General features: G+C 41.8%; 1 long non-coding RNA gene across 1 annotated transcript in view; it reads left to right on the top strand.

Annotated features, from left to right (window-relative positions):
- Positions 1-807: 807 nt before the first annotated feature.
- LOC148141122 (uncharacterized) overlaps positions 808-8,891 on the top strand; it is a 40,285-nt gene continuing 32,201 nt past the window's right edge. The window contains exons 1-2 of the long non-coding RNA XR_015752811.1: positions 808-1,911; positions 6,138-6,202. This is a non-coding gene — a long non-coding RNA (uncharacterized LOC148141122). The remainder of the gene's footprint in view (positions 1,912-6,137; positions 6,203-8,891) is intronic.

The raw sequence follows: 8,891 nt of genomic DNA, 5'->3' as shown, positions 1-8,891 counted from the left end.
TCCCAATTGATTGCATGCCCCCAACCACCAAATGTGCCTCAGGGAAAGAGCATTAAAGTTGTCCCATTGTCTTTGACAGATCCTGAACAGAGTTCTTTTGATTGTTCTCTTGTTGTCATGAACATTAAATCCCTTATCTCCAGTGCAAGCACAGATTCAGGATCTCCTTGTAGGTCAGTCCAGTGTCACACCTGCAACAGGCCAGGCTCCTCAGTACTGAACCTCCTGATTGGAAAAGAAACCCAATCTCAGATTGATGTCTTCAGGTGCTTCGTCCTTGGATCTGGCTTGACCATCTCTAGGAACCCAAGCACAAAGGTCCCTATGGTAGACAGTGTGTGTTCCAATAAGGGAACCCTGTTCTGAGGCTGCAGAGAGGAGCTACAGGCCAGAAGGAGCACAAGGATTAGGATGCTGCTTAGTGGAATACCCCAGCTGAGAATCTAGACTTCAAATCTTCCCTTTCAAACCAGCTGATCATTCTTCAACAAGGTTGAGGCAAAGTTGTCAACGGTTTCTTCAAAATGAAAATGTATTGTCAGGGCAAATGGTTTGACATGGCATGGATTACCAAATTAAACACAAATTAGTTTGGATCAGTTCCGTATATAACATGACAGGATTATGCAGTGGAGATTCTGATGTAATTAAACTACTTCCTGAATCCCTCAAAACCTGCCGACCATGTCCACAGCTGAAAATGTGTTGCTGGAAAAGCGCAGCAGGTCAGGCAGCATCCAAGGAGCAGGAGAATCGACGTTTCGGGCATAAGCCCTTCTTCAAGAAGGCTTCAGGAAGACGTTTCAGGCTTATGCCCGAAACGTCGATTCTCCTGCTCCTTGAATGCTGCCTGACCTGCTGCGCTTTTCCAGCAACACATTTTCAGCTCTGATCTCCAGCATCTGCAGTCCTCACTTTCTCCTCGACCATGTCCACATACAAGTCAGGAGTGTGATGGAATACTCCCCACTTGTCTGGATGGGTGCAGCTCCAACAACACTCAAGAAGCTCAACACTGACTGAGGCAAAGCAGCCCAATTGATTAGCATCCTGCACACCAACTTCAACTTAAACTCCTTCACCACTATTGCACAGTTGCAACAATGTGTACTATCTATAAGATGCACTGAAACAACTGAACAGGTTTCCTTCAGCAACATCTTCCAAACCTATACCACCCTTTACCCCCAGGGGTGATAGGTGCATAAGAAAATTGCTACTTGTTGTTTCTCCTCAAAGTCACATACCATCCTGACTTGCATATTATGTCACCTTTACTTTATCATTGCAATCTTGAAACTCCCTACCTAACTGTACCACAGGTGTACCTACACCACATGGACAGTGACAGTTCAAGAAGACAGCTCACCAGTACCTTCCTGAGGTTGGTTAGATTTGGGTAATAAATGCTGACCTTGTCAGCACACCCCAGACCACATGAATAAATGACAACCTTCTACTCTAAGTAATGGTTTTTCTTGATCTTACAATAGTAACGTGACAATTTTGCTACTTTTTTCCATTAACCTTCTGATTTTCCCTTCCTGATTTCTCTCAGTCCCTTCGCCAAAATCACTCGATAGAGCCTGTAGGCATTTCCTCTGACTGAACAGGAACCTCTTTTCCTCATCATGTTCAAGCAATACCCAGGTGGGGCTTTGCAGATGAAAATTCCCCCAAACCAGGGCAGGTAAAAAGCTCTGAGCTTACAGCTGCACTCACAAAGACTTTAATGGGGGAAGTGAACATTAGTAACGATGTTACGCTTTTACTGGGAATCAGGAGATCTTCAAGGACTACCCGGAGAAGACCGTTGGACTGGATGACAGAGGAAGTGAATGGACAGGATCTGGTTCCAGGACCCTGGCAGCAATGCTACTAAAGTCTAATGTCCTCACAAGGGTAGTCAAGGTCAGTGAATGTATGATGTCTCCCAGGCACCACACCAACGTGTCTCACACAACATAATGAGGATTGTGTGGGGGCGGGGGGGCGTCTCCCATCAATGACCGGGAGTGTGAGATGACAGCATGGCTCTGATTTTGCTGCTTCTACCACATAGAGGAGATGCCGATGTAGTACACCCCATAACTGCAGGCAAAGGAACTGATGGTTCAATCCCCCTGTGGGCAGCAGCTTCATTACAGAGGTGCATTTCCCACCAGAATTCAGACATTTCTAATTTCAGTGACCTGATAATTCAAAACTTTAGCACAATTACCCATTTTTGCCATGTTATATACACGGCTTAATTCAAATCATTGGATAATAAATATAAACTGCTTGCAAGCTGCAAGAATAATTTCTGTAGTAACCTCTGGGTAATTCTAGAGTAACCTTTAGTCAAATTGGCAGTTTTGACCAAGTCTGACAGTCACAAATTAATTAGTATTTCCAATATTGCGGGTCTCATTAATACTGGCAAGTTAAACCAGAAAAATGTTCAGAGAAGGTCATTGGACTCTTATTACAATTTGTGTAGATGTAAATTCTGGATTTGGATCCTAAAGGCAAGTTTTAATCTCAAGTATAATTCCAAATAACTTCGCAATTACTCAGAGAATAATTATATCTCAGTTGTAGACGTTTATTGAAGGTGACATACTCATAGTTGTCTGATTTGTGTAATGCTGATGACTCCAGAAATGGGATTAGTTCGAATGACCTTCGGCCTTCATCTAGTTACCGATATTTCAGACTGAATCTCTCTGTCACTTTGATTAGAAACTGATCACATTTGATATCTTATCTTACCCCCTAGGCATCTCATACAATAAATTTTATTTTGAACAAAAAATGTCATCCAGGCTTAGCTGATTGCTTTTGACTTGTGTATCAGAATCATTGTATTTATGTGTTGTACTAACTGATATATGTGGGTCTTCAGTGAAAAGTTCCATGTTCAAGTAAGTTTTGCATAGGCAAAACCTGGGGTAGTGTTTATAAAGAGAGCAGCAGATTGCTTTTCGTAGTGAACTACATTGAGGAGGTACAATATTTAGATAACTAAGCAAATGGTTAGTATTGTTTCAATTTGTAAAACAAATTCGTCGTTTGGTGGACAAATCTCAGTGATGAGATGACCAGGATGCAGCTAGTACAGGTACTCATGTTGTGGCCTGACTAGTGTTGTGTGGAGTACAGTATGACTCACTGCCAGTGTTCCCATGAAATTGCACGGTCATGTAACTGCTCTGAGCTCTACACGCCTATCAGTGTGTGGACCAGTGTCCCCTCTAAGTTAAGTGACCTCAGAGGTCCGAGCACCGAGAGAAGAAATTCGAGGGAGTACGGGGTGCGACTGTGCAATTCCAGCAGTCAATGCCATGTATGGACCTCCAAAATCTGCATAGTGACGCCAGAAACTAACATAGCTCCCTGCTTTTGCAGGGCATGCCTGTAACGTTGATTCTCCTGCTCCTCAGATGCTGCCTGACCCGCTGTGCTTTTCCAGCACTGCACTCTTCGACTCTGACTCTCCAGCATCTGCAGTCCTCACTTTCTCTCTTTTTTGTTCTATGCCTCAGCTAAGAAAAGAAAGTATTCAAAGTGCCTTCTTAACCCCCACTCCAATTGACCAGCTATCTTCAGAGATCTGTTGACCCACATCCATAGCCTAAGATTCCTCACTTCTTCTGTAGTTCTCAGTAGCCTCCTATGTATCGTGTATCAATTTGTCTTGTCTGACCTCTCCCAGTTGCATCACCACAAATGTAGCCCTGAGATACAAGCATCCTTTGACTGAATCTCATTGAGAAGACCATAGTTTCTGCCAACAACCATGTCTAATGCCAGATACAGACAGATAATAGTTCAGGTGCTTGTCTGGACCAGGCGCCATCTTGGAGAGGTGCTATTAACCATGTGAACACAATGTATGACCCCAGATCATTGCCACATTATCCTGGAAGGGTGAAAGAAAATGTGGGCAAATGGGTGAATGTTGCAGAACAAAGATGTCAAAAGATTTACCCTTAAAAATGGTACCATCTTGTGCAATCTCAGGCCAGCTAGTCAACAATTGACAGATAATCTTTCATATTGATGATGGACAGTGTCATCAACAGTGCTATCAAGCAGCACCTGCTCAGCAATAACCTGCTCAGTTATGCCCAGTTTGGGTTCCACTAGGGTCACTCAGCTCCTGACCTCATTGCAGCCTTGGTTCAAACATGGACAGAAGAGCTGAATTCCAGAGGTGAGGTGAGAGTAACAGCCCTTGACATCAAGGATGCATTCTACCGAGTGTGGCATCAAAGAGCCCAAGCAAAATTTGATTCAATGATTGTCACGGAGCAAACTCTCCAGTGTTTGGAGCCATACCTGGTGCATAGGAAGATGGCTGTGGTTGTTGGACATCAGTCATCCCAGCTCCATGTTACTTAGGGTAGTGTCGTAGCCCCAACCATCTTCAGCTGTTTCATCAATGACCTTCCCTTTATCATAAGGTCAGAAGAGGGGATGTTCACCAATGGTTGCGCTATGTTCAGCACTATTTGTGATCCCTCAGACAATGAAGCAGCCTATGTTTAAATGCAACAAGATCTGGACAATATCCAGGCTGGGGCTGACAAGTGGCAAGTAACGTTCATGCCAATGCCAAACAATGACCATCTCCGATAAGAGACAATCTAACCACCATCACCGTGACACTACCATCACTGAATGCCCTTATGATTTTGAAATCTTCTATCTGACCTCCTCTTGGCCTTCCCTAAGGAAATGAGTCCCAATTTCTCCAATCTCTCATTATAACTGAAGTTCTTCATCCCTGGAGCCTTTCTCATGAATCGTTGCTGCATTCTCTCTAATTCCTTTACATGCTTTATGTCAATTTGGCTATTTCATGTTGCCTTCCAACAATCGTAGTCAGTTACTGGTTGGTATTGTTTGTGCAAATATCTTAATCATCTTATTTTGTCAAATTAAAACCTCTCCTAGCAGGATGTATGATGCAGTTCAGTTTCCAGGCTCTGAAAATGCTCTATTAAACAGCTGGTTTGCAGATGTTTCATTGACTCTTGCTTTAAGGGAATGAAATGGAAAGAGAGCACATGCAAATGAGAAGTTTTAAAATTTTAAAAGGATAAGCACACTGATGTTTTTAATGTTAGACAAATTCGCATTACATATGGCAATGCAGTTATTTCTGCAAGTGCCTTTGTAGCATTGATGGTAATAGTACTGGGGAACATTGATGAAAATGCTTTTGGATTGAATGAAGGCATAAATAAATTAGAGCAGGATTTGCTGTAAATTAGGGGTATGGTTAACGTAATTGTGAGAGAGCTCCCATCCATAACAGGTTAGCTGAGAAATGAAAAAAAAGCAGCGTTTATTATCAAGGGAGAAAGAGATGCATAAATTTTAGATTGACTGCAAATGCCTTGATATAATGCTGCAAAGCTGTCATTGTCCATCAACCACAGACAACACCACATTCACTATTTTACATTTATTATTGTCATTCATAATTCATTGTTGCTTTGATTATTGAAAGTACTCTTCTTGAAAATCAGTGTTTCCACAAGATGATACTGCTCAGCAAGCTATGGAAGGGAGTACATTGAATTTGTTGTGATAGCGGATTTATTAACAAATACTTCCCCACCCCACCCCCCCACCCTTGTAAGGAACCTTGAGATGAACTATAAACACACCAAAAATACATCTTGAGCTAATTTGAGGCTTACATCTGCAAATTTGACATGACTGTGGGTCAGTTTGGAGCACTGTTCTCTCGAGGTCAGAATGTTGTGTATTCAAGTCCCACTCCTGCGTATACTGTAGTATAGAATACACAACTCACAGTTGCAGTCGGGATTCTTGTGGTGACGTGGTCATGTCCTTAACTCTGACCCATGGGGCCCTGATGCAAATCCTACCTGTTTCTGATATGTACAATAACATCTCTGAGCAGGTTAATTAGAAAATGTCTATTGTGTGGAATAGTACTCATAGTATGGTACTGACCTTAAAGATCCCATAGTAAAGCCATATCTACAATTTTGCTTTACAACTATATTAATTAATTAATCAAATTTTCTTTGTTTGTTGTAATAAGTGCAGTGTGGTTGGTGTGGTATAATGGGAGCATATATGTTAATGAAATGATGATATAACTCTGACATCAACAGTCACATGCTGTCAAGACTCAGAAGAGAGAAATGGATAAGCTCTACTACAGAGCTGGAATACAAAGGTTAGTATTCTGTATGCCGATAAAAATGTATAACATATTTCATTATCATTTGGATTTTGTTTTTGTTCTATGAAGGTAACTTTTACTTTGAGAGATCAGAACATCATTTGGAAAAGTGGCCTAATTCAAGAAAGTTTGTGACTTAATAAATGCTTAACTAGATGGCTGTGCTGTTAATTGATGAAGTCTTTGCACTGCTGAGTTCAGGATATACAGGAACAAAAGATCAGAGTTTGTTAGTTTTCCTGAGATTGATACAATAGTCACTCTTAGAGAAGGCAAAGACAGAGATGAGTGGAGCCTGAATAGGGAGTGTCTAGTCCAGGAGAGCAGCTTCTACATTGCAGGGCACAACCCAGTCCTCATGGTAAGTAGGAACTATGAGGATTCAACTATCCAATAAGATTGTATCCTCGGTACCAGTGTAATGCATTGAGACACCTCAAGACAGTTGGCATAGGGGATGGTGTCCTGGCCAATGTTTATCCCTCTACTAATATTACAAAAAAGCAGATTATCTGGTCATTTACTTTTCCTCTAAGCTGTGCAGCCAGTCAGAGGTCTCGCCTAAATTTGACACACACTGATTGGTGCGTTGAGTTGACATGTTAACTTTCAGTTCTGAAAGTCAATAGTGTGCACCTTGGAGGTTCATACACCAAAAAACAGAGGGTATATTCCTGGTAATTATCCCATCATGTTTGTGGGAGCTTTCTGCATGCAAATCGACTGCTAGATTTCCAATTTTCTGACTGGGGTACTTAGGTAATCTGTGGTCATCCTAGGTTCATGGACAACTATTAATTAGGTAGTTATTTTCTTCCATTCTGTTACAAGTGGAATGCAAAACTTTCTTCATCGAGAGACATATGTAGGATGGCAGCCAGCTGTCTATCTACATTTGCCTGTGAGCAGGGAGCTCCTGGTATTCCAGGTCACATGCCCTGCCTTCTGTAGCAGATCTTTAGGCACCTGATTTGTACTTGAGAAATAGCTTTGCATCATTGTGTTGCCAAGCTGTGATCTTCAGCTACTGTTGTACTGTCTCCTCCCTTGGACTAACTTCATATCTTACCCAATGTAGCCATTCAACTAAATCAGCCTGGAACTCAGTTCAACCCAAATTGTTTTCAAGTTCCACAGCCCATCTACCATCATGGCTACTTATTTCTACCTCGACAATATTGCCCAGCTCTGCCTTTATCTCATCTCCAGTGATGTTTGGACATACTTCTGCCATCTCTTGACTCAATTCTCCAATGATGTCCTTGCCAATCTAGGATTTATCACCTTGCATAAGGACCAACTCAGCTATCATGTACTGTCCCACCTGTCCATTGTGCATCTCCTCTGTAATTACCCTCAAATTACTGATCCTCAGAGACAAAGCTCTCCAGTGTTATGAGCCCAGTTGATGGTATTATTGGAAAAGTTAGATTTCAGACTAAAACCTATCTTAATAGATCATATTTTATTTTGTTGTTTTTATCAAGGTGGTTTCTCACTGAAACACAAACACACAATATTGCATATTTAGCTTCAATAATAAAACTAAAGGTTAATGTACAATAGAAATGAAGGTAAAATAGATAGACCAAACTATTCCCACATAATACACTTTGATAGTACCCCAAAGTACAGGACTCACAGCAGAGAATTGTTTATTTTTTTCTGACACTTTAACTTATGTTAACTGTGACCTTCAACTCTCAGTCTGGAAATAGCTGATATACTTCTCATACACTTGAATTTAAATGTTCTCAGCTTTAATCAATCTCTTCAGGTTTTATCCAAATACCTCTAGTCTGGATCTATCACTAAATTCATTACTCTAATCTAGATTTACTATCTTCTCCCTTTCTCAGGAGCACTGTTAATAGAGCATAGAACATCACAGTGCAATCCAGGCCCTCGATGTTGCACCGACCTGTGAAACCAATCTGAAGCCCATCTATCCTACACTATTCCATTTTCATCCATATCTTTATCCAATGACCATTTAAATGCCCTTAAAGTTAGTGAGTCTACTACTGTTGCAGACATTGCATTCCGTGCCCCTACTATCCTCTGACTAAAGAAACTACCTCTGACATCTGTCCTATATCTATCACACCTCAATTCAAAGCTATGTTCCCTTGTGCTAGCCATTGCCATCCAAGGAAAAGGGGTCTCGCTGTCCATCCTATCCAACCCTCTGATTATCAGATTACAGAGGAGGAAGTGTTGGATGTCCTGAAACGGTTAAAGGTGGATAAATCCCCAGGACCTGATCAGGTGTACCTGAGAACTCTGTGAGAAGCTAGAGAAGTGATTGCTGGGCCTTTTGCTGAGATATTTGTATCATCGATAGTCACAGGTGAGGTGCCGGAAGACTGGAGTTTGGCTAACATGGTGCCACTGTTTAAGAAGGGCGGTAAAGACAAGCCAGGGAACTATAGACCGGTGAGCCTGACCTCAGTGGTGGGCAAGTTGTTGGAGGGAATCCTGAGGGTCAGGATGTACATGTATTTGGAAAGGCAAGGACTGATTCGGGATAGTCAACATGGCTTTGTGCATGGGAAACCAGGTCTCACAAACTTGATTGAGTTTTTTGAAGAAGTAACAAAGAAGATTGATGAGGGCAGAGCAGTAGATGTGATCTATACGGACTTCAGTAAGGCGTTCGACAAGGTCCCCCTTGGGAGACTGA

This window comes from Chiloscyllium plagiosum, unplaced genomic scaffold (genome assembly GCF_037043375.1).
Source record: "Chiloscyllium plagiosum isolate Xiang-an unplaced genomic scaffold, Cpla_swu_hap1 HiC_scaffold_34, whole genome shotgun sequence".
In the NCBI taxonomy this organism is placed as follows: domain Eukaryota; kingdom Metazoa; phylum Chordata; class Chondrichthyes; order Orectolobiformes; family Hemiscylliidae; genus Chiloscyllium; species Chiloscyllium plagiosum.
This window is presented reverse-complemented; position numbering and strand designations above follow the sequence as displayed.